This window comes from Podarcis liolepis, assembly GCF_965112155.1.
Source record: "Podarcis liolepis genome assembly, chromosome: 2".
In the NCBI taxonomy this organism is placed as follows: domain Eukaryota; kingdom Metazoa; phylum Chordata; class Lepidosauria; order Squamata; family Lacertidae; genus Podarcis; species Podarcis liolepis.
Window position 1 is genome coordinate 24,137,318 of NC_139555.1, and position 25,889 is coordinate 24,163,206.

General features: G+C 44.5%; 1 protein-coding gene across 1 annotated transcript in view; it reads left to right on the forward strand.

Moving 5' to 3' along the window:
- Positions 1–3,021: 3,021 nt before the first annotated feature.
- Positions 3,022–25,889, forward strand: part of AXIN2 (axin 2) — a 77,054-nt gene continuing 54,186 nt past the window's right edge. Inside the window, exon 1 of the mRNA XM_083489947.1 lies at positions 3,022–3,104. The gene's annotated coding sequence lies outside the window, so the exon portion shown is untranslated. The remainder of the gene's footprint in view (positions 3,105–25,889) is intronic.

Sequence of the window (25,889 nt, forward strand, 5' to 3'; positions counted from 1 at the left end):
TAACAAAATCCACCCTGCACTCTGGGACAAATGCAAACAACTAGCCGTCTGGAGAGCTGAAACTGAGACCTCACATAAGACAGACACACACACCAACAAACTCCACAAACTAGAGAGACGCCAGAAGCCCAGCCACCCTCCACAACAACCCATGAAACAAACAGTACATAACATATCAGACAGGATCCTCACCTCAACTGAAACCAAAGTACTCTCCAAAGGTTTCAACTTTGCAGTTACCCCGAGACGCATCCCCACGGAAAACATCATATGCGGAGTCGAAGCTAGCCTAACCAAAATCAACCCAGATGAAGCCAATAAAATCAGACTTGAAGTCACCAACATCCTCTGCTCCAGCAAACCACCCAGAAGCAATTTACACAAAGAAGAACAGAAAGCACTCACCAACCTGAGGAAAGACAACAACATAATCATTCTCCCAGCAGACAAAGGTAATGCCACTGTTGTGATGAACACATCGGACTACCAAGCAAAACTATCAAATCTACTCCAAGACCCTACCTACCAACCTATAAAAACAGATCCCACCACCTATCTGGAAAAAACCACCAAATCCAAAATAAAAGCCTCTCCTATCAGTGAAGAAATCCAGCTAAGAATCATCCCCAGAGAAAAATCATCCAGATGCCCCAAACTCTACGGCCTCCCCAAGATACACAAAGAAGGAACACCACTCAGACCAATAGTCAGCTCCATAGGCTCACCTCTACAAAATCTCGCTAAATTTCTCGCTAAGCAACTTCAGCCCTATGCAGAATCCATCTCTTCACACGTTACAAACTCCTTCCAGTTCATAGAAACAATAAAGAAGCAAAACCTACATCCCGATGACCTACTTGTGAGCTTCGATGTTGTATCTCTCTTCACACAAGTGCCCATTAATGAAGCCTTGACAGCCATTCAAAACAAATACAATCCCCCCGAATACATCCTGGACCTGACCAACCACTGCCTAACCAACACGTACTTCATCCACAATGGACAAAGATACAAACAGATAGAAGGAGCACCTATGGGATCACCCCTCTCACCGGTCATCGCAAATCTGTACATGGAACACTTTGAAACCAATGCTTTAGACAAGTCAGAACACAAACCCAAACTTTGGCTCAGATATGTTGACGACACCTTTGTAATTTGGCCACACGGGAAAGAAAAACTAGATAGCTTCCTCACACATCTCAACAGCCTACACCCCAAAATACAATTCACTATGGAAATAGAAGCCAACAACCAGCTTCCCTTCCTTGACGTCCTAATCTACAAAAAACCTGATGGCTCCCTAGGACACACTATCTACCGGAAAAAAACACACACCAACCGCTACTTACATGCTCAATCACACCACCACCCTGCACAAATAAACTCCGTAGCCAAGACCCTCATCTCCAGAACCAAACGCCTGGCTGACAAAGACCACTTGACAACTGAGTTACAGAATCTCTCAAATGTGTTAATCGCCAATGGATACCAGCAAAACAGGGTTAAGAAGCTAATCCAAAAAGAAACACCCCCCAAAAACCAAGACACGGAAGAAAACAATGGCATGGCCCTCCTTCCTTATATCAAGGGCACTACAGATAAAATTAGCAAAATCCTCCATAAACACAATATCAAAACAGCCTTTTGCACCAACCAAAAAATAGCCAATATCCTCAGAAACCCCAAAGATAAAATCCAGTTGGAAAACCAAGGGGTCTATGAAATACCCTGCAAAGTCTGCCCAGCCACGTACATTGGACAAACAAACAGACGAATAAATGCACGTATCGCAGAACACAAGAATGCCGTCAAAAAAGAAGAAAAATCTTCCTCTCTTTTCCAACACATGAAAGAAACAGGACACGAAATTAATTTTGCAGATTCCAAATTGCTCTTTAACATGGAACATCACCACAAGAGAATAATCATGGAAGCCATCGAGATAGAGAAACACCCTCACAACATGAACAAGCGTGACGACACGTCCCGCCTGCCAGACATCTGGAAATTAGCCCTCCCCACAAAAACCGACACCAGATCCAGAGGCACACAGAACGCCACCACCAATCAACCACACCAGACCCAAACCCAGACCCTCTCCACAGATAAATTACAGACACCATCCAGTAACCAAACCATAGTGGCACCTCCGGATGCTGCACCCCCCTGCAATCCCTACACAGATCTGGCTGGCACAGGGCACAAAACCACAGCTCGCCCCTATACACGAAGCCAAGCCAAAGCACAACTAAGTGCAGTACAGCCATCTTCCCAGAAAAACTCTTCACAAATTCAAGAGGTCAAGACACGAAGGCTTTAGCAACTAATCCACACCTAATGACCCACCTAAGTGGTACTCAGAATATCACTCAAGAAATCACTCAAGATATCCCTCAAGTAATTAAGGAACAAAAGAAGAAAAGAACACTAGCCTGGGAACTTCCCCTCTGCCCAGAACTTTTGAGGCAATACACCACACCCCTCTACAGTATTTATAGGAACTCAAACACTGAGATCCCGCTCTGTTCCAGTAACAAGAAGCCGAAAGCACCAGCCTGAAGATGACGAGTGAGACCTCGTCGAAACGTCGCCTAGACACCCCAACTTTTACACGGGAAGACACCCGAGGACACCAAAACCTGCATTCCTGTACCCGTGAAAATCTACGAAAACATATATATATATATATATATATAGAAGGAGAGCACTAGGAACAGGTATGTCCCCACTGTGGAAGGACGTGTGGATCCAGAATTGGCCTCCACAGTCATTTATGGACTCACTGTTAAGACCGTGTTCGTGGAAGACAATCTTACTTGCCTACCAGTGATCACCAAAGAAAGAAAGAAAAGACTTTCACTTTGTTCTGTTGAATCCGGCCATAGCAAGGAAGGCAAAACAACCTCTCTCGCTTTACTTCCTGCAGGGCTAGGAGTGGCATGCCAGGTGTTTTGTTCAACACAGAACTGAGGAAGGTAAATTAATGGGCGCCTCTTTATTTTTGTGCTGCCAGGGATGGATACAGCTGAGCCGAGTCATCTGTGCTGTCAGAACTGGCCCTTTGCTGCTTCGAGGATCTTCGGTGCAAGGCTTTTTAAAAGGTACACCCCAGGGGCTGTATTGGACCGTGTGGCTGTATGGGAAGGGAACTACAGCCATTTTTCCTAAGTCATCTCAATCTCAGGAATAGGTTGCTCATTCCAACATCATGTTTGCATGCTCAAGATTACTTGTTCATTGTGATTAGAAGCTTCCACCATGGAAAACGCTGTCAAGAAGTCTATGTGGTGAGTGGGTTTCTCACCCTTTCAGTGCTTGCCTATGGATGAAATGGAAATTCCGTGCTGTGCTACTGACTTTTTTAAACAATATATTGCTTATTGCATGTTGCTGCCCTTGTTCTGCCCCTTCTCCAGATTGTTCAGAGCAGTGTACGTACACAGTTCCTTCTGAATCTCCCCTCCCCTTTATCCTTACAACCAGGGGTGCCAACTTGAATAAAATATTGTGAGGGGGGCAGGTAAGCTCCACCCCACATAATTGATCACATGATGCCACACACAATTTGAATGGCAATGCCCCTGAACTTTGGGGGGGGGGGCTCAAATATTTTATTGAGGGCGTGAAGGGACCTTGGCTCCTAGGAGTTGGCTCCTGTGCTCACAGAGATTGAGCAGGGCCACCCTAAGACATCTGAATTAGTGCAAGAGCACCAAGGTTGCCCTAAGGGACGCGGGTGACGCTGTGGGTTAAACCACAGAGCCTAGGACTTGCTGATCAGAAGGTCAGCGGTTTGAATCCCCGTGACAGGGTGAGCTCCAATTGCTCGGTCCCTGCTCCTGCCAACCTAGCAGTTCGAAAGCACGTCAAAGTGCAAGTAGATAAATAGGTACCGCTCCGGCGGGAAGGTAAACGGTGTTTCCGTGCGCTGCTCTGGTTCACCAGAAGTGGCTTAGTCATGCTGGCCACATGACCAGCTGTATGCCGGCTCCCTCGGCCAGTAAAGCGAGATGAGCGTCACAACCCCAGAGTCGGCCACAACTGGACCTAACGGTCAGGGGTCCCTTTACCTTTTACCAAGGTTGCCAGCACAGCTTGTGCTTTAAGCCTACCTTTCTGTTGCAAAGCCATCTGTTTCCCAGTAGAGCTGAAAGGACTGGGGTTTGTTGCTGAGCTGCCCTCCTTTTTTTTGCTCAATGCAAGCGAAGAATCCATCTTGCTTTCCACCCTCCTTTTTTTTTTTAACAGTGTTATGGACCATGTCTGACATCAAAGCCCTGATTAAGCCAATGCTTTAATTGTATCTTTGTGCTTCATTACTTCATCCCCCCCCCCCACCTTTGATGAAGGACTCTCCTCTTTGCTGGTCCTCCCCCAAATTATCACCCCTCTGGTTTAGTTTTTAGTGCTGCAGTGCTTTCTCCAGTGCGCACCCCCCCCCATTTTTGAAGAGATCATATCTGCCCAGAACAATGTACCCACTTCTTCCCTTCTTCCCCCCACCCCCAGCTCCAAAAGAAGCTCAGCCAGTGTGGCTAAAGGCACATTTACACCTATTTTCGTGTTGCCTTGGCTCTCCTATTCTTATGAAGCTCACATTGATTATTGCCTTTAAATTCCTCAGTCCGGTCATAGATAAAAGGATAACCACTTCAAAGGGAAGTGTTAAGAGTTTAACCCCCGAGCTAAAAAGAGTGGACAACAAGGTAATTGAGGGTAATAACTGATCACAGACCAGCTTTTCAAAGGCACATGTGAATCCCTACTTTCAGATGGCTTTAATTTTATTAACATTTGTAGCAGCTCCTTGGCTTCTTGATGCTTGCTCCCAGAGTCATTACAAACTTCAAAGCTGGAGTAGGTAACACTCTTAAATGGGGAACCTGACACCAGGATGGAGATAGATAGATAGATATCAAATCCAAGTCCACAACCTGTATCCTAAAATAATCCCAGAAGAGGTTTTTTCTTTCTTTCTTGTCATTTGTATAGATTTCTGGCCACTTCCTCCCAGCACTGCTGTATTTCTGCCTGTGGTGCAGCTGTTAAACTCAGAAGAGCCTTAGAAGGGAAAGCTAGCAACTCTGTGACCAGAAGAGGTTAAAAACAAAACCCTGCTTGGGCAGAGTTTTGTTTTATTTATCAAGTTTAATACATGTCTATATGGTCCTTCAATTTAAAATTCTGAGGGACTTTGCAATAACTAATTAAAGCATGACAGGACAGTGCTGCAAACAATACAAATTTCTGTGTTTTTTTTAAAGGGGGTGATATAAGATGTTTTGAAGCCTGTTCGAAAACTTTGAACAAATCATCTGCCTAAAGCCTTAAGGAACTAAAAAAACATGAGCCTAGGTGCCAGGGGGAAGAGTTCCACAAGCAAAGTGCCTTCTCTCCCATAACCTGACTGCAGGTGGAACCCTTAAAACACACAGGAATTGACCCACATATGTGGCTGCATTAAGATATCCTGAGGTTTTTATGTCTAAAGCCTTTTTCAGATGACACCCCCCCCCCCCGGAAAGAAAGAAAAAACCCATCTCTGTCCAATGCTTCTATGCCTATTCTCCATGTCCTCCCAGCAAACATGCATTCAGAAATAGCGTGAAACACACATATCTGTATGTGTGCAAACCTCCTTTCACTCTGCCGTCAAATTTGCAGCCACCAACTGAGTGAGGTTAGCGGATGTATGAGCAATGGAGGCATGACTACTGTCCCACCATCCTCTATTCAGGCAACACTTTTGAGTCATGAGGTTTATGAAACCACAGTGAGCCCTGCCAGACATACACATAGCAGTTGGAATGGGTTTGGTGAGACCCAAGTTGCACAGGCTCGACTCAAGACATCAGCCAATGCCAGCCAAAACAAAACGCCACTCATTGGCCATGCATATTTGCGTCCTCGTTTTGTGATATTAGCTTTGCTCGTTGTTATTGGCAGCTGCTTTATGTTGGTTTTGGGGGGGGGGTGTTTTTTTGCAGATTGTTTCAATCATTGCTACAGCTTTTGAAATTGTTGTAAACCCACACTCCAATCAAAAAAGTGATGAAGGTGGGATATAAATCTAAGTGAGAAATAATAGAGAAACTCTCAATGGTTACACCATGCAAAAATCATATAGAATTGTTCCCTTCTAACTTCGCAATTTTTTCTTTACATTTTTTAAAAAATGGTAAATATTTTTTATTTCATTTTGTAATCCGTCTAAAACAGAGGGAACTGTTATAACAACAGATGGAAAGCGAATGGTGGGAAGCAAAACTGTAAAATGGGCTTGCAGAATGAGTGTGTTTGCACAGGGGTTCGAATCACAGAGCCCCCAAGTAAAGGAAATCAGGGTTGTCTGACTGCCCAGTCTAGTTCCAGATTTGCCAGGTTGTCTTGAAAACGATGGTTTTACGTAATAAAGGAGTGTCAAATCTTAAAAAGAGAATAGAAAGAACCATAGAATTGTAGAGTTGGAAGGGATTCTGCGGGTCATTTAGTCCAAACCCCTTGCAATTTAGGAATCTCAACCAAAGCATCTATGACAGATGTCCATCCAATGTCTGCTTAAAAACCTCCAAGGAAGGAAAGGCTACAACCTCCCATGGCAGGCTGTTCAACTGTCAAACTGCAGCCAAACAGTTCGTACTGTCAGAACAAGCCTTCTGGATTTATTTAGCTACCTTGGATTCCAAAAGCAGAAGGGTTGGAGATGCCAAGTACCTGAGAAGTCACACTACATAACTAATGGGCTGTGTTTCATTTAGTGGGTTACAGGTTGTGCAGTCCTGAGCAAACAGTTATCAGAGTTGGTGGGAACCCAAGGAGGATAAGAGCGGTCTCGGTTCAATTTCCCCACTTCTGGATTCTTTTCCCGAGCGCCTGGGATCCATCTTGCCTTTATTATTACGTACCAAAATATTTTTGCTCCTCACTTGCATGTTTCTTTCCCAAAAAACCTCCCTCGATAACTATTTCAAAGGGGAGATTTAATAATTTATGCTGGCACTTTTGTTTCAACTTTTCCCCCGTTCAGCAAATGCATGGAAATTTCAAGAAACTGTGGATCAATGTATTCCCTAGGCACAGGCAAACCAAAAAAGAAAAAAAAAGAAGGGAATATGTTAATGTTAAGAGCTGTTGTTATTATTTTTGCGCTGCACTGGTTTCCATTTCTAGGCCCAAACCATGGTGCTGGTTCTAACCTTTACAAATCTGTCTTGGGACTCTTGACACCTTAAGCGTCCCTTTTTGCTGCACAAACCTGGCTGGCTACTGAGATGCTTTTTGGAAGTCCTCTGGTTGCCTGCCTTTTAAAGCGCAGGAAAGGGGAATGCCCAGATATTGTTACACTACAACTCCCATCATGCTTGACCATTGGCCTTGCTGGCAGGAGCTGAGGGCAGCTGACCTCCCTATATCAAGTACAGTGGTACCTCAGGTTACATACACTTCAGGTTACATATGCTTCAGGTTTCAGACTCCGCTAACCCAGAAATAGTACCTTGGGTTAAGAACTTAGCTTCAGGATGAGAACAGAAATCGTGCTCCGGCAGCGCGGCAGCAGCAGGAGGCCCCATTAGCTAAAGTGGTACCTCAGGTTAAGAACAGTTTCAGGTTAAGAACGGACCTCTGGAACGAATTAAGTACTTAACCCAAGGTACCACTGTAAATAAATTAAAATACTTAACTTAATGGACCAATCGAGTCACAGATAGCTCAGTTCTGCCCCCCCCCCAAGTCCTACCCCTCCCCATAAATCTTGGCTATGCCCATAGCTGAGGGATATTGGAATGTAACAAAATTTGGTGGATGACAGGTCCCCCATCCCTGTTTAGAGCTAAGACTGGTATGAATGACCCATGATGAGGCCTATTCAAACACACACACACCCTTCATACCCTCCAACATTTCTCCGATGAAAACTAGGATGTCAGATACAACAACAACAACAACAATTGTATATATAACATATTAAAACATTAAGCATTTTAAAAACTTCCCTTTTACAGGGCTGCTTTCAGATGTCTTGTGAAGGTTGTGTAGTTCCTTATCACCTTGGCTCAGGGGTCACATAATTCTATATCCTCCAACATTTCTCTGATGAAAATAGGGACATCCCAAGGAAAAGCAGGACATTCTGGGATTAAATCAGAAACCGGGATGGCTTCTGTAAATTTGGGGCTGTCCCTGGAAAATAGGGACACTTGGAGGGGCTGCACACTGGCCTACCAAATTTGAAATACCTTTAACTGGGCTCGGAAGAAGGTAACATAGAACAAAGGAAGGATTTCAATAGGCGAAGCCCTTTTCACCTTTGCATGACAAGCTGCGCTGGTCCAAACTCCTTCCGTACAACTCTTAAAGGGAAAGCAGGTCCACAATCCGTTTGTGCCTGGAAGGGAGGGTTGTGTGGGCACACTGCCTCTCAGCTGCTCTTTGAGTATTATTATAGACATTTTCCAAGAAGAGGCCAGAAAGGAAACAAAGGTTTTCCGTTCCTTTACTCCCAGGTCATGTTTGTAGGGTCTCAGTGTGCATTTACCCCTGTGAGATGGATACATGCTCTATCCCTGCTCTGGGAAAATGCACATCTCTTCTTTCACATCTGTCCTGGAACTGCATGGGAAGAAGGTGGGTGAGCTACTCAAATACACTCTGAATAATATTCAAAGTGGTCTCTCTTATGTTTATGAATCAGTGGCTAATTTCTCATGAATAAGGGACTCTGCAGTCTCACATCTTTTTGACTGAATCCAAGGTCCACAGGAGGTTCATTAACCTGTGATGCCGAAATTCAGGATCCCCCCCCCAAAAAAAAACTGATACCAAAGTTTTGTGATAATTTTGTGCTGCAAACGCCACATTTTGTGCCACCACCACCCCAAACTGAGTAAAACAAATTGGGGTCACAAGTTAATGCCAAAAATCCAAACTTGTCCGATTGACTCCAAACCAGTGCCAACGTTTTCTGCTAGTTTTGTGGCATTTTGCACCATGGGCTAAGGCTGAGCACTCTTATTCACAATAGGGAGAGAGCCCCAACCCACAAAACCCACCTCCCATCCCTGAGGAGGACATAAAAAAAATCCACACTCAAGCATGTGGCTTGTTTGTTACTTGCAGAAAGTAACAGGGTCTGTCCAATCAGAATCTGAATAACAATAGCAACAACAATGGGTGGATGAGAGTAATTGAGTGTTTGAGGCTATACAAAGCTGGGAAAAATGAGATTCAAAAGGGTGTATTACTAATGTGTTTATGCGTGTGTCCTCTGGCTTTACCAGGCAAGTTCCAGTAATATTAATGAGAGCTAGGCACGCAACTCCCTTGAATAGTGGAGGAAAAAAGAATACTCTATTGTCTTAATCCTGCATGAAAGCTTTCTCCTGCATATGTCATGAGAGAAGTGTTGGTGTCCTACAGTGGAGGAGACCAAAGGTCCCATTCTCATGTCACCGCTGCGCATACCACTGCTATTGTAGAAATTAGATGAGCTGACTGTGACATTATATGGTTTTCTCATTCAAACGCTTTTGTTTGAAAAATGGGGGCTCCGGGAGAGGGGCAGGCAGGAAACGGCATAGCAAGTAGCTACACCTGGATCCATGGTACATAGAAAGACAGTTTTGAAATAGCAGTGCAACATAATGAACACATACTGCCCACCCCAAAATAAAACCACCTTCTTCGGTCACAGGTACTGAAGACGTCGAAAAAGAAAAAAATAGTTACATTTGGTTCAAACCCCAGCTTGCAAGTTGAGGTCATCTCACAGCCAACCAGCCCTTTTGTATAGCTGACAATAGGCTCATTAAAAGCACACCCAAAATGTGAACGTAATTGCTTATTACTCCAGACATGGCTAAAGACATTAGCACAAATTCCGCAGATTTATAATGTCCCATTGTCTTTTCATTACCCATGCATGCAGATGACATGAGAGTCCAACAGACCACAGGCACATTCCAGGCTATAAAGAACACAGTATTGTTACAGACTGAAGAATAGGTTATTCAAAAAATAAATATTTGGGAATACACACACACACACACACACACACACACACACACACACACACACGCCTGTGCAACTTTGTGTCTGCCTTGTGCTGTGGAAGATTTATGCTGCAATATACATATTTCTGATCTTGGGAAATGCAGGAAATTGACGTGGCAAAATGAAGAGAGTTTCTGATACAAATGCAGCTTTCGGTGCAAGCTCAGAAATCAGGATGCATTCAGTTCAGGCAATGCAACTTTTGCAGGCAGATCCCACTCCCACGCACACACACACACACGCACACCTTTTTGGACATCCTTCCCAGGGCCCTGTGGTGATGGTGAGTGGGGCTACGACAAAACTGGGTGGAGCAATGCATGCAACTCTTGCTTTGCTCTTGCACACCCCTTCTCTGTCTCTCTTCAGCTATATAGGTTTATTCAGGAGCAAATTTCACTCATTCCTAAGTTAGTTTTCATAGGACTGATTCCAGTTCCAGTCTATAAATATAACTGTTATTTCTACGGGACCTGTGCGAGAGACCTAACATGACATTTGGATAACAATAGAGGATTTTGCCACTCAAATGGGGATATTCTCAACAGCAGAGGATCTATATGCATATCTGTTTTTTAGAACTATAGGTACACACACACATGCATACATAATTTGAAGCTGCCTCATACTGAAATTAAGCTGCTGGCCTGTCTAGCACAGAGATTATACCCAGAGGGGAGCAAGTGGCGCTATGGTCTAAACCATTTTCGGGCTTGCCGATCAGAAGGGTGGCAGTTCAAATCCGCGCAATGGGATGAGCTCCTGTTGCTCTGTCCCAGCCCCTGCCAACCTAGCAGTTCAAAAGCATACTAGTGTGAGTACTGGTAGATAAATAGGTACTGCTGTGGCGGGAAGGTAAACAGTGTTTCCATGTGCTCTGGCACTTGTCACAGTGTCCCGTTGCTCCCAGAAGCGGTTTAGTCATGCTGGCCACATGACCCGGAAAGTTGTCTGCGGACAAATACCGGCTCCCTTGGCCTGAAAAGCAAGATGAGCCCTGCACCCCATAGTTGTTTGAGTAGACTTAGCAGTCCAGGGGTCCTTTGCCTATGCCCAGCCCCATGATCCTCTTAACTGAGGAATGGGGAACCTGTGGCCCTCCTGATATTGTTTGTCTCTGACAACTACACCTTTGAGCCCTACACTCCAGTGCTGCCTGGCATCACATCTCCTGAACTGGAGCTGTTTCCTCTGGATTCACTCCAGCCCTCTAAATACACCAGCAGTGGCAGCAGCTGTAAAAGAACAAGAACCAGAGTGAAGTGAACCACAGTTCTCACACCACCATAGTTTTGTATTGAATTGTATAATCTCATATATGGTATCTTGCAGATATTTTCGATCCAAGCGTGGTGGTGGGGGTTAGAAACCAATACTTCAAATTAAATTGTTCCATCTGAACAAGTGGAATTACGTTCATCCAAACATAAAGGCCGAAAGCTGGAATACCTGATTGATGTAGGGATCGATTTATTAACTATGGGTTTAAAAGGATGGCTATATTAACTGGATTTTGATAAGCCATTCCCTGTGAAAGTACTGTTCAGTACAGTTGGGGTAGAAAAATCAAACACACCTCTCCATCCAGACATTATGATTAGAAGATATATTCCCCACCACCACCACCCTCAAGCAATGCATTTTGTGTCCACTAACAAGTAAAATGGTAATAATAATTATCTTAGTTAAATATCCTCAAAGATATTTTTATCCTTAGATTCTTAAAATTGAGAATGTTAAAGAGAGTGAAGATTCTTTAGCTGTTGTTGTTGTTTATTCTGAAAGAGCGTCTCCACCCCCATCGTTCAGCCTGGACACTGAGGTCCAGCTCCGAGGGCCTTCTGGCGGTTCCCTCACTGCAAAAACTGAGGTTGCAGGGAACCAGGCAGAGGGCCTTCTCGGTAGTGGCATCCGCCCTGTGGAACACCCTCCAATCAGATGTCAAGGAAATAAACAACTATCTGACTTTTAGAAGACATCTGAAAGCAGCCCTGTTTAGGGAAGTTTTTAATGTTTGATCTTTTATTGTGTTTTTAATATTCTGTTGGGAGCTGCCCCGAGTGGCTGGGGAAACCCAGCCAGATGGGTGGGGTATCAATAATAAATTATTATTAGTAGTAGTAGTAGCTCCAATACTTTGGCCACCTCACGAGAAGAGAAGACTCCCTGGAAAAAACCCTGATGCTGGGAAAGATGGAGGGCACAAGGAGAAGGGGACAACAGAGGACGAGATGGTTGGACAGTGTTCTCGATGCTTCCAGCATGAGTTTGACCAAGCTGTGGGAGGCGGTAGAGGACAGGGGTGCCTGGCGTGCTCTGGTCCATGGGGTCACGAAGAGTCGGACACAACTAAATGACTAAACAACAACAAGTATTAGTATTATTGCCATAGCCAGTTAACTCAAACCAGTAATAGTCAAGAGGGAAATGGGGACTTCCAAGTCTGTGTTTGCTTTATTTATTTTGTAGAATTTATATAATGCTTGATTGTGGGAAACCTCAAATCAGTTTACCAGAAGCAGATAATGTTATAAAATGCTCTGCTTCCCCCCACCCCCTTCTCATAATAACAGGATTCTTTTTAGGGTAGTATTGGACACCTCTACTTTAAGGGCTTTGATGTAAATTTAAGGATGCTGGATAGAAGACCATGAAACACACACACACACACACACACACACACACACACACACACACGGAGGCAGTTGTAGACATGGTGCCAAACCATTCTTTAAGCTTCCAAACAAAACTAAGGCAACAGCCTTTAACTATCATAGGGAGCTTTTAGACAAACTGTTTCCTGAGCGCTCATCCTGAATTTGTTTGCAGCGAGATTGGACAACATTGGCCATTTATGAAGCATTCATTCTGACTTGTTTGTGGGAAGGGTAGATGACATTGCCTCAAAGTTAGTGTAATCCCACACTTTACGCTGCATTTCCCCATTACTTTTCTTACCACAAAAAGTGCAGTTTTGGAGACGAGTGAATTTGCAGCCCAGGAAAGCCCAAATCAGTTTTAACTGTGCAACCTGGATTTACCAGGGTGAGATCTGAAGCCAACTTGAAAATAGTGGCAGACTGGAAGCACCCATGGTCAGTAATATACAGCTGAATTGATGATGGATGCACCTAGTTCATGAAAATGCAGGAGCAATGCTATTTTTGTCTTCCATATTAGGCACCTCTTATGTGTTATGTGTGCATGGTTGTTGTTGTTATTGTTGTTTTTACATGGAACAATCATTTCAGAATGCAAAGGGTTAAATCTCACAAAGCTCCATTCCTGTTAATCACATCATTGCCCACATTAAAGAGAGAGTGAGAGAGAGAGAGAAAGAGAGAGAGAGAAGAAACCAACAACAACAAAAACTGAAACATGTTTATTTCATTTGTTTAATTTCAAGTTCTGAGCACACTAGCTGGAAACTATGCTTGATAGTTAAACTGAAAACATTTGGATTTCCTTTCCCTCTCTGTCGCCACCCCCAGTTAGATCACTTCGTTCTTAGTCCAGGATTTAAGCAACATATTTTTTTTATAAAGCTATGGAAGCCAGACAGCAAAAACAAAAGGGATTTGCAGTTCTGCAGCATCAAATTGCACCAACTCAGCCCTGGTAATACATCAGATATTTCATTCTGCCCATTTCTCTCTCTCTCTCTCTCTCTCTCTCTATCTCTCTCTCTCTCTCTCTCTGTCAAACAGACATACATACTCCCACAAATAATAATAATAATAATAATAATAATAATAATAATAATAATAATGGCAGCAATGAAAATATATAATAGCAAAACAGGCCACATTCATGCAACCCTCAGGCTGACTGACTCTTAGACATGCTGGGAAATGCATATTCTAGTTTCTATGGCTTCCTTAGCACCCTTGACCTGCAGGTTTTTGCCTCCCAGTCCCGTTTCCATCTTCTTTTAGGCAGATTTGCTCTTGAGCATTCATCTGCTACAACTTCCTCCTCCTCTTGATGATTGCATGGAGAGATACTAAACCCAAAAGTGGAATGGGATGGAAACTGGTGGATGTTACGATGCTGGAACTACCTTGCAAATAGGTTCACAAAAAATGTTATCAGCTCAATAAATATAGTAGCTCAATAATTAGGAAAGTTAGTAATTTGTTACATGGCTTGGGACAGGGATACCCGAGGTGACATCTTCCCCCACATCAACCTGCCACCCCACCCAACCCACTTCCAGGTGCTTCCACCACCTGAAGTTAGATGGCTGGATAAGAACATGAGAAGAGCTTCCTGGATCAGGCCAATTGCCCATCTAGTCTCTGTTCTCATAATGACCAACCAGATGCATGTGGGATGGAAACCCACAATCAGAACCCAAGAACACTTTCTCGTCCTGCGGTTCCCATCAACTGGCCTTCAGAAGCATTATTACTGTCGAGGCAGAGCATAGCTGTCATGGCTGGTAGCCATTGGTAGCGTTCGATAGCCTTCTACAAGGGGAAGGGCATTTTCAGCTATAACACCTTCTCCTAGGGGAAAATGTATTTTAGGGGCCAGCTGAATACCTTTTTATTTTTATTTTGCACCTTTGATCCCTGGTTATTTTGGTTCCTGTTGCAATTGTTTTTTAGCCTTGTCTTTCTTTTTCCCTTTTTGTAAACTGTCTTTGAAATTTTGAACCGGATAACAGGGTGAGTTGTTCACACATTACATTCAACAAGTGTAGAATTTGTGTACCGGTGTGGGCAGATAGCTGAGCTGCACACTTGCTCACATGTTGTATTGTGTTTATTGTGTTAGCCTGTTGGAATACCACCCAGAGTGGCTGGGGAGGCCCAGCCAGATAGGCGGGGTGTAAGTAATAAATTATTATTATTATTACTACTACTACTACTATTACTACTACTACTACTATTATTAGTTGAACATGTGTACCAAACAGTTGAGCTGTATAAGTTACCTAGAAATGATTTTTGCTTGTCACAGGCAACCAGATATTTACCCCATTTTTCAGGGTATAAAACTGCCCCCCCCCATGTATAAGACGACCCCTATTTTTTTAAACTCGAAAAGATCACCCAAAGTTGTTGAGTCGCTTGTGAGGCTCCGCAGCTCATAGCTACATCTTCTGTAAGATTGCTACTTATGTGTGATCAGGACCATGATGCCGTGAAATAACTATATTCACAAGCCATGCAGGTGAAGTGGATGATGTTGTGACTTCTCATTCTGGCACTAGGTTAAGAAACTGAGCTGCCCCCATCACAAAGATCCAAGGTTGAACGACACCTCTGCTATGGGCTCCCTAGAATGACGACGTGGATTGAGGCGCAAGCCTTTCTCCATTCTCTGTGCCCCATCTTCAATAATACTCACTGTAGGAAGAAGAGCCCAGCTAGTGTAGCATCCTGATTCCCACAGCGGCTAGCCAGATTCCTACGGGAAGCCCACAAGCAGGTCAGGAGGGCAACAGACATCTCCTGCTGTTGTAACCAGGCAACGAGCACTCACAGGCATGCTACCTCCAACCTTGGAGGGTAGCATTCAGCCGTCATGGCTAGTAGCTATTTATGGAGCTGTTGTATGAAGCGGTTTAGAGTACAGTATTCCATTTGCTACATCACTGCTTCTCGTGGTTGTTAGTTGTGCCTTATTCCACAGTTTAGGAATCCACCACCTGCTCCGCCACTCTCCAATCCATATTCCATCTTGGTGAAGAAAAGCAGTTGAGAAAAGTTAATAGATAGCAAATCATTTTCATGTCCTTTATCAAGTGATATGAAACATTTGGTGCAGATGCAGGGCCCTTTTAATGTCATCTTAAAGGAAAACTGGCCAAGAAAAAGAATGTCCCGATAGTGGGAATGTGCTGAACAAAATATCAAGGTGAAAAAGACTGGGGTGTGTGTGTGTGTGTGTGTGTGTGTATGTGTGTGTGTGTGTGTAGACATTTGAGAGGATAAAAGGAAGAGAAAATGTATCTCTTATCGAGTTCATCCCCAGTAACAAAAGTGTGTTGGCTGACAAGGCTGGCTTCAAATCCAGTAAAATTGTGTGCTTTCTTCTCTCACTGAAGTCTGTTTCACAACCCTTTTTCTTCTTCTCACTCCCCTTGTTATAAGTGGATGTCTGCGTATGAATAATATCATTAAAATTGTGTTTTCTTAAATGCAGGCAGATATGAAACTCAGTTTTTAAAAACTTTCTTGGCAGTTTGTGAACTTATGAATACCTTTTTCTTTTTGGGGGGGATGGTTCAGTCAAAAAGATACGGAGAATATTTTAATAACTCTCACAATAACTTTGAATAACCTTACAGTGACTTTGATCTGTATTATGATCCACATTTTGCAGATGGAGGGGTGAAGCTAGGAGAATGGAGGATTGCCATCTAGAGAGTTCATAACTGAGGTGAAACTTCCTGCCTTGCTTATATCGTTTTGTAAGTCACTTTGGGTCACTTCTTGAGAAGAAAGTGACTAATTAATGCAAATAATCATAATAATAATAATTTCTTAGCTACTATGCTACCCTGGCTCTCAGTGTTTAGTCTAACCTTCACACACATACAGAGAGAGAGAGAGAGAGAGAGAGTGAGTGTTCGGGAACACAGATACTTTCTGCGATCAGGGACTTAATAGTGATGGCTTTGGCAGTCCCCCCTGGTAATAATAGTTTGGTGGGGGAGCAGCGGTCAGTAATTCTTAAGAGAAGTGTCAGAGTATGCCCACAAACACACACACACACACACCTAGGATTCTTCACGACACTAAAATTGATTTGAACCAGCATCTTCATTGTATTGTCTGTGAGAGATACAGAATACTCAGGGCATCCTTGCTCTGGCCCCTGCATTTTCTACACCTTTCAAGAGTGCCCCATTCATACAAACTGCAGAGCCATCATATCTCCCTCCCAGTCTTTATACCAAAACTCTGTTTCTTTCTGTCTTTCCCCCACCCGCCTGCAAATCTCTCAACTTACTTCGGGGCCCTTCAACTTCTATGCTACAAATGAGTTCTCCTTCTTTTCCTCCCAGATATCTCACATTGTAGGGTGGTCCCCTAGCCCTCTTTCACCTGGATGGTACTGTGCTTGAAGATCTTTGAGTGCTCAAAATCTGGAATGACTAGGGGGGCAGGGGAACAAAATCAACAAGACAGTGTTTTTCACTCTGCAACCAGTCTTCTTTGGCTGTCTTGTGATATTCACACACACACACACACACACACACACACACACACACACACACACGGTACCTTTTCCACCTGCAAAGGTGAGAAAACAGCTTGGTTGGTGTGCATATGTAATTTTGATCAGAAAAATGGCAGGAAGGATATGCAATCAACTCTGTATCACCTTTACAAGGCTGCTCCAGTTAGCCATTGCTATAATGCAAGTCTTATCTTCTCCATAATGGGCAACTTTAGGACAAATGCATGCAGTTGTCTTGGTGTTGGCATAGCAAAGGCAGTGCTTGCATGCTCGCATGGAAATGAAATTGTGCCATCTTGTCTGATGACTTCCCTGATTAAAATCAGCTCAAACCCAGGGGTACTTAAAAGGTGTGTGAGCAAGTAAAACGATAGGCATTTAAATCACAATTAAAATACTGTGGAACGTAAGCATGTGCCATTGTGTAGCATGAAATCTCCTCTCCCCCTTTTGTTTTTAAAAATATTGACTGTATTAAAAAATGGCAGGAACGGCCCATATTTCTCCTCCATGTACAAAGGAAGGAAATGCAAAACCTACATATGGGAAAGAAAGGAAGCTGAGAGCAAAGTGGGTGGCTGTAAGGAGAAGACTGGGAAGGAAAAGAAGTTCCCTGCACAGGAAATTCTCTCCTCCCTGCTTATCTCACCCCTGCTGTCAGAGCTGCAGCTCCCTTGTGCTACTGATCTACATGCCTGGCCCAGGCAGGAAAGAGGAAGGAATCTCCTGCTGGCCAGTCCCTCTCCTTTCCAGCTTCCTTCTTCCAGCCCCATCTACATCTTCACTCCTGGCCTCAACACACTTTCCCCCCCTAGCTGAGCTGGCTGTGCACTGGCTGTGGCAAACAGGCTACTGCAACTGCTTGGCCTGATGCAGTATTTTTGTGACTCTTAAGTGGATCAGAGTACAGTGGTACCTCGGGTTAAGTACTTAATTCGTTCCGGAGGTCCGTTCTTAACCTGAAACTGTTCTTAACCTGAAGCACCACTTTAGTTAATGGGGCCTCCTGCTGCCGCCGCGCTGCCGGAGCAAGATTTCTGTTCTCATCCTGAAGCAAAGTTCTTAACCTGAAGCACTGTTTCTGGGTTAGCGGAGTCTGTAACCTAAAGTGTATGTAACCCGAGGTACCACTGTATTTCCTTAAGACCATCCAGATGAGTTCCTAGCCATGTGTATGGCAATCAGGAGGTTGGGGGTGGAGAGATGCGCAGAGTCTGTTTGTGTGAATGTGCCCTTGGGCACATTCTGCTCAGAGGAGAATGCAAACATGCAGTGCTATTTGAGATGTTAGTGCAGGAAGTGGATCAATGTGTGTGAAATGGGATTGCAGTCTTATACTTGGAGTTGAATTGAATTTAGTGAGACCTTTTCCAGAAGTAAAGGGTTAGGGGCAGTGGTGTCCAAACTTTTTTCAAAGAGGGCCAGATTTGATGAAGTGAAGGGCTGTGGGGCCGACCAAAGGGCCAACCAAAGTTGTTGACCTTGACGTTGGATTGAAGTTGTTAACCTTTTTTTTAGGGTTGAAGTTGTTGAGCTGTTTTAAGGGTTGGAGTTAGGCTGGTTAGGCTAAGTCAAGCCACACACTATATCTCAAGGATATTTCTTCTGGATAACTTTTTCATTCCTCATAAGTATAGCAACATGATAAACACAATGGGGGGGGGGATCAAATTTCCCCCTTCACTGTCTCCACCCCCCACTTTAGGAAGCATAGGATGGTGTCCTTTCGGTAGGCATATCTATTAACGATTGTGAAGTGACCAGAAAAAACGGTCCTAGCCTGTTCATGTGTCTTTAACAGCAGCGTACCCTGAGGAAACCAGCCACTGATATTTTTCAGAACATGGAGAATAAGGCTCACTGCTGGGAATAGGCACCTGCAGCCCAGGCAGAATTGACACGAACCAGCCCATGTCACAATTGACACCAGCTGATTGACAGGTGGGCGTGGTTTGCAGGATATAGCCTTGTGGGCCAAATAGTTCCCCACCCCTGGAATAAGCATTACCAACTGCTACTATGAGTGGCAAAAGCTACCGTTAAAGGTACAGGAGCAGAGACCAATGAAAAATTGGCAAACCTAATATCTCAAATATAAGCCCATTTAATTATTCAAAAAAGCAGTCATCAACAAGTCATTCCGGCTAGAGGTATAAGAGCTCTTACTGAGTACATATGTGTAGTCTAAAGCAATGAAAGGGAGCATTTGTCATCTACTGGAGAGATGGAAGGGTGGTAACTGAAGATCATACCTGTACTATTAAGGTTTACTTTCCTCTGTCCTCCACTTCCTTGATCTGATAAAAGTGCCATATTGACTCATCCGGGAGCTGTAATTAATTTCACTTTGTGGCTTGTCACGTACTTTCTGACTTATTATAAAATCCACATATACATATGAACACTACTGAGAGGAGTTTAATGCACCTATGAAGCAATTTACAATTAAAACAAGAATAACTTCAAAGGTATTAACTCACATGTGGGCTCCAAGCCTCTCATGGTGTTCTATATACAGGGCTTTCCTTTCATTTTGATCAAACCTGTTCCATCACTTCAGCTGAAGTAGTTGCAAGCCTTTGATCTTGTTATCAACGTGACCACTGGTGAGAACGCTACAACTTGCATTGCGTGTGACAGCGTATATGGTGTCAGTTGCCGTGCCTGAATAGCAGGTTTTCAATTCTGGGTGAAATCTTGACTTCTCTCAGAGCCACTGCAATTTATACTTCTGGCAGGTATTTTTCGACATCACATTCTCTTTGCGGTAAAGAGGTTGCAGAGCACCTTCGTGGTGCTTCGGGGATGTCATGCATTTATCCAGGGTAAAGATGATAAGATGTTCTTTTAAACTAGCTGCGCTACTGACTTGCTGATTTGCTGGTGGCTCCTTTGCAAGCCAAATGGGGGATTCCCCAGGTGATAATTCTGCAATTCACCAGATCAGGGCTGTGCTAAATGGCTCTGTGTGTGTGTCCCCCACTCCCTCCCTTATGAACCTCTCTCATAAACAGGTGCGATCTTGAGAGAATGTCACCTGCAAAGTCCATTGAAATGAAAAGGAGCTGTACAGCAGTGTCTTGATATGCTTGGGACATTTTAAAGGGATTCTCCCTTGACTTCCACTGCAGCGCTGAGCATAAGCTCACTTGAACTTTAAAGGGTGAAAGCAGATGCAGTGGTACCTCCAGTTGCAGACAGGGTCCATTCCAGACCTCTGGTCGGATCCTGAGGTTTCCGCAACGGGAGGGACCGCTTCTGCGCATGTGTGCAGCGCGATAGAGCACTTCTGTGCATGCGTAGAAGCAGTAGACAGCTTCTGTACATGTGCACAGTGTGGTAGAGTCTTTTTGTGCATGCGCACACAATGAAACCCGGAAAAATACTTCCGGGTTTGCCGCGTATGTATCCCGAAGGATTCGTAACTGGAGGTGAATGTACCGTATTTTTCGCTCTATAACACGCACCCGACCATAACACGCACGTAGTTTTTAGAGGAGGAAAATCCGTAGGCATGCCACCTGTAGGCATTCCCTCCATAACATGCACAGACATTTCCCCTTACTTTTTAGGAGGAAAAAAGTGAGTGTTATGGTGCAAAAAATACGGTAAGTAGAGGTACCACTGTATAGTGTTTTAGAGCAATGGGGTCACTCTGGAAGTATCCTCTTTGCATACAGAAGATCCCTGGGTTCAATCCATGGCATCTCCAGTTATTATTAATTTTATTTATTTATTTCACTTTAATTTATATCTCACCCATCTAGCTGGGTTTCCCTTACCACTCTTGGTGGCTTACAACATATGTATATATAAAGACACAACAAAACATGAAACATTAAAAAACAAAATATCCTATACAAGCAACAAACAAACCAATAAATCAATAGAAATTGATAACAACAACAAACAGTTTACAGTTATGCCCAAATTAAAATAACCACCAGCTCCAACTAAACAGTTAACCAACCCCAACCTGACAAAAAACAAGACAGAAGAACTAAAATACAGTAGTGCCATTTAAAACATTTTAGCCAGTTGGCGCAAACTAAGAGTTATTCCAGCAATGTCCCTCTGGCCTCCCAGGAGCCTTTTTTAGCTGTTCAGGGTGAGTCTGGGCCCTGCCCCTAGGCCAGGTGAAAATAGGCCTCGCAGCATGGAGGAAGTCTTTCTTCCAGCACTCAGGCAGCAGCAATTAGGGTTAGGGTAGATCCCTGTCTCAAATCCTGGAGAGGCACTGCCAGCCAGTGTTTACATTCAGTGGTGTCCAAGCTTTTTTCAAAGAGGGCCAGATTTGATGAAGTGAAGGGCCGTGGGGGCCAACCGAAGGGCCAACCAAAGTTGTTGACCTTTTTTTAAGATTGAAGTTGTTGAGGTTTTTTTTTAGGATTTTACCCCAGGAAATTAACTGCCACCGGGGCCGGATTAAACCGACCAACAAGCCGGATTAGACCCCAAAAACGGACTTTGGACATGACTGGTTTACAATATTGAGCTGAATGCACCAATAGTTTTGTCTCAGTAGAAAGCAGCTCCCTATGTAGCCAGTACAACATGAAACTCTTAATCTCAGGGATGTGGACTTGAGCCCCACGTTGGGCAAAAGATTCATCTGCATTGCAAGGGGGTTGGACCAGATGACCCTCGTGGTCCCTTCCAACTCTACATTTCTATGATTCCTATCCAACTCTTCTATGATCCCTTCCAACTCTACATTTCTATGATTCCTATCATATCATCGGAAACACCCCACAATCCCCAGTGCAAATCTGCATTATAAAAATAGTTTCTTCTCTAATTTCTATGGAAATGAAAGAGAAGATAGAGCATTCATCCAGCCATGTTTAATTTTTTAAAAAGTTACGAGGGTGGTGGGCAGAGGCTGTAAAATCAGTGTGTTAATTGACTGATATGCTTATCAGTCACGTCAGTAGCAAACTGGGAAGGAAACCGGTCTTATCCCACCGTGGAGGAACATGCTGTGCACTCTCTTTTTATATGTCTGACTTCACCCAAAAGTTTCTTGCATATTTTTTTCTGCATTGGCTTCTGAAGAAATTTTGGAATCATATCCTTCTTTGATTGTGTTTTACTTTCAGTTGCTTTTTGGACAGTAAGCCCCCCCCCAAACTATTGCTTTTTGATGATAAGCAGAAACTCACACATAAGACGTGTGTACATCGTGTGTAACGGCAACAGTAAACTGAAGGGTGTACCATTGGGAGAGTGGGGCGAGGTTATTTGGGTCAGTTTTAGGTTTTAAGTTGCTGCCTTGTATCACTTTCGCTGCCTTAATGAATAGGTGACAGGCAAAGAGGCAAAATATGAATTGTTAATTTTGCCATCTGCTCAATCTGGGAATTCATTTCCATTGGCAGACTGGAGAATCGGATGGAAATTCAAAGATATCCAACTTCCCTGCTGCTTGTACAAGCTACGTGTGTCTATTGGCTTCCCTCTAGGCCTAACAAGAAGGGCATCTATGTGTAATTACAGAGATGATGAAATTTAGGAAACTCTTGACTTTCAAGCATGAAGGAAAGCATGAAAGGGCTACTTGTTCCTGCATTTCCTTATCTAGTCCATCAGCCTAGCTTTTAGCAATGCACATGCCCCAAGCGTTACAAATTATTGTATGGTTTTGTTGGTGAGCCGATGTTGCTCCAAACTGGCAAAGACGGGAAGAGGTTACGCAGAGACAGCATCAAGAAATGGTCTCTATAAAGCATCTGGGATACCCCTGTTGTGTTTACCCTTTTCAGCTCAATCCGTTGTTTTGTTTCATCTCCAACCATAGCAGTCATCCTCACTGTTAAACTCTCCCACAGACCACAACGGATCTACTATAGTACAAAAAGCGCCCTGCGGAGGGAAAAATGACCCCTGTGCATTTCAAAGGCTTTGTGTTTACACAGTCTACACCACACTGGCAAATGAGAAGGAAACTTACTTGGAAAGATGTGTGAGGCTTCCCTTGGAGTGCTTTTGTGTCTTGCAGGACTTCTGCAGGGAGGGAGGTCCAGTTGTGGAGCAGCCACCAAGCAGGCCTCTGCGAATGCTCTTGTCACATGGTTTGCATGCATGAATAATGCCATAACTGTGGTACCTTCAGTCGGCCTTAACAATTGCAGTCATGCAGAGGAAGAAATGTGGTTCATAGATCATAGAATCATAGAGTTGGAAGAGACCCTGAGGATCCTCTAGTCTAGTCCAACCCCCTGCAATGCAACTATCCCTTACAGGTATCAAACCTGCAACCTTGGCATTATCAGCACCACACTCTAACCAACTGAACTATCCAGGCTGATCCTTGTGCGTGGCCTGTTTAGGATTATAGAAATCCAAAGTGGAACCTTTAAATTAGAAAACCTGTGTAGACTATGCAGTGCTGAAGTGACATGAGTCCTGTGGATCGTGATTCTCCAGAGGTTAACAAAGAAATCCCAGCACAGGTTACAATAAAAACATGCTACCAAGCCCAACTGATGTTATTGAAAAACTGAACACCAGTTCAGCACACTAGCAAGTACAGTGGTATTTAGGATTAAGAACTTAATTCGTTCCGGACGTCCGTTCTTAACCTGAAACTGTTCTTAACCTGAAGCACCACTTTAGCTAATGGGGCCTCCTGCTGCCGCTGTGCCGCTGCTGCACGATTTCTGTTCTCATCCTGAAGCAGTTCTTAACCCGAGGTACTATTTCTGGGTTAGCTGCGTCTGTAACCTGAAGTGTATGTAACCCGAGGTACCACAGTAGTAGTAGTAGTACTAGTACTAGTACTAGTAGTAGTAGTAGTAGTAGTAGTAGTAGTGATGATAATAATGATAATATCTATACCCCACCCATCTGTCTGGGTTGCCCCAGCCACTCTGGGAAGCTTCCAATACATATAAAAACATAACAAAACATTAAAAACTTCCCGATATAGGGCTGCCTTCAGATGACTTCTAAAAGTTGTGTAGTTCTTTATCTCCTTGACATCTGATGGGAGGGCATTCCACAGAAAGGGCACCACTGCCAAGAAAGCCCTCTTGCTGGTTCCCCATAACTTCGCTTCTCGCAGTCAGGGAACTGCCAGAAGGCCCTTGGAAATGGATCTCAATGTCCGGGCTGAACGATGGGGGTGGAGACACTCCTTCAGGTACAGAGTGCCAAAGCCATTTAGGGGTTTAAAGGTCAACACCAACATTTTGACTAAAGGTCAGCACATCTGACTGTGAGGACAGAGTACTTCCTTTTGTCTGCCTCGAGTCTCCCACCATTCAGCATTAGATCAGGGTAGACAATTTCCAATTGTGCTTTTCAGATGATGCAGACTCCCATCATCCTTGGCCATTGGCCCAGCCCCAGCTGGCTGAGGCTGACAGAGGTTGCAGTCCAAAACATCTGGAGGGCACCATGTTGGCTACCCCCCCGGACCCTTGTGACTGATCACAACTAAGTGCCATGCTCCTATGGATGCAGCCAAGCCAACCCTCTGTGCAGCCGGGGAACTTTGCTCACATACAAATGAATAGTCGGTTGCACTCCCGTCTCCCCCTTCGTCAATCCATTCGTTTGAACATATGTAAGGAACTGGACGCGGGTGGCGCTCTGGGTTAAACCACTGAGCCTAGAGCTTGCCGATCAGAAGGTCAGCGGTTCGAATCCCCGCGGCCGTTGCTCGGTCCCTTCTCCTGCCAACCTAGCAGTTCAAAAGCATGTCAAAGTGCAAGTAGATAAATAGGTACTGCTCTGGTGGGAAGGTAAATGGCATTTCCGTGTGCTGCTCTGGTTTGCCAGAAGCGGCTTAATCATGTTGGCCACATGACCCGGAAACTGTACGCCGGCTCCCTCGGCCAATAAAGAGAGATGTAACCCCAGAGTCGGCCACAACTGGACCTAATGGTCAGGGGTCCCTTTAAGGAACTGGAAAAATGTTGCCTACGAAGTGTGCTCATGCACCCTTCACGATAAAGCATCCAAGTAATACTTTACTTTGTACTTTGAAAGAGCTTTTAAAAATGACCCTCGATAATACATGCGCGTTATCCTATGCGGCTGTTTTTAAGTGGAAATGTGGTGTGGCTCCGCATCGGGGCAAGTTTTGCACGCAAGCGCTGCTAAGCCAGCAAAACTTTGTTCATTTCCGCTTCGAGATTCTTCATTTTCAAAAGGATGCGCCCCCATCCCCCTCGCTCTGCAGAGAGCCTCGTGGCGCCTCCTGCGTTTTTGAAGCTCGCCTAAGCGAAGGCGGGAGTCCCGTCGAAGCTATAGTATCAAACCCGCTCAAGCCCCGCCCATCCTCTGTGACAATGGCCGATGTGCCCGCCCACCCGAGAGCGGAGCGGAGCATTCATTAATAAAGGGAGAGCGCGGGGCGGCACCTCCTCCGCGCGCTCTGCTAATGTATCAATCGTAAGCATGTGCGTCCGCCTCCGCCTCCTCGCCACCTGACTGTCCAATCAGAGGATCCCGGCTGGGGAGTAAGAGCTAGCTGAAGGGCCAATGGGAGGTGCCTGGGCGACACCCACCGGCACGGCTTGGGGTGCGAGAGAGCGGTCGCGTTGCCAAACGCGGTGATCTGTGGCTCCCTCGATGGGGCGGCGGGAGGTGCTTGTGTTTGGCACGCAAGCTGCAGTTTGGGAGGCAGCGCGCGGCAC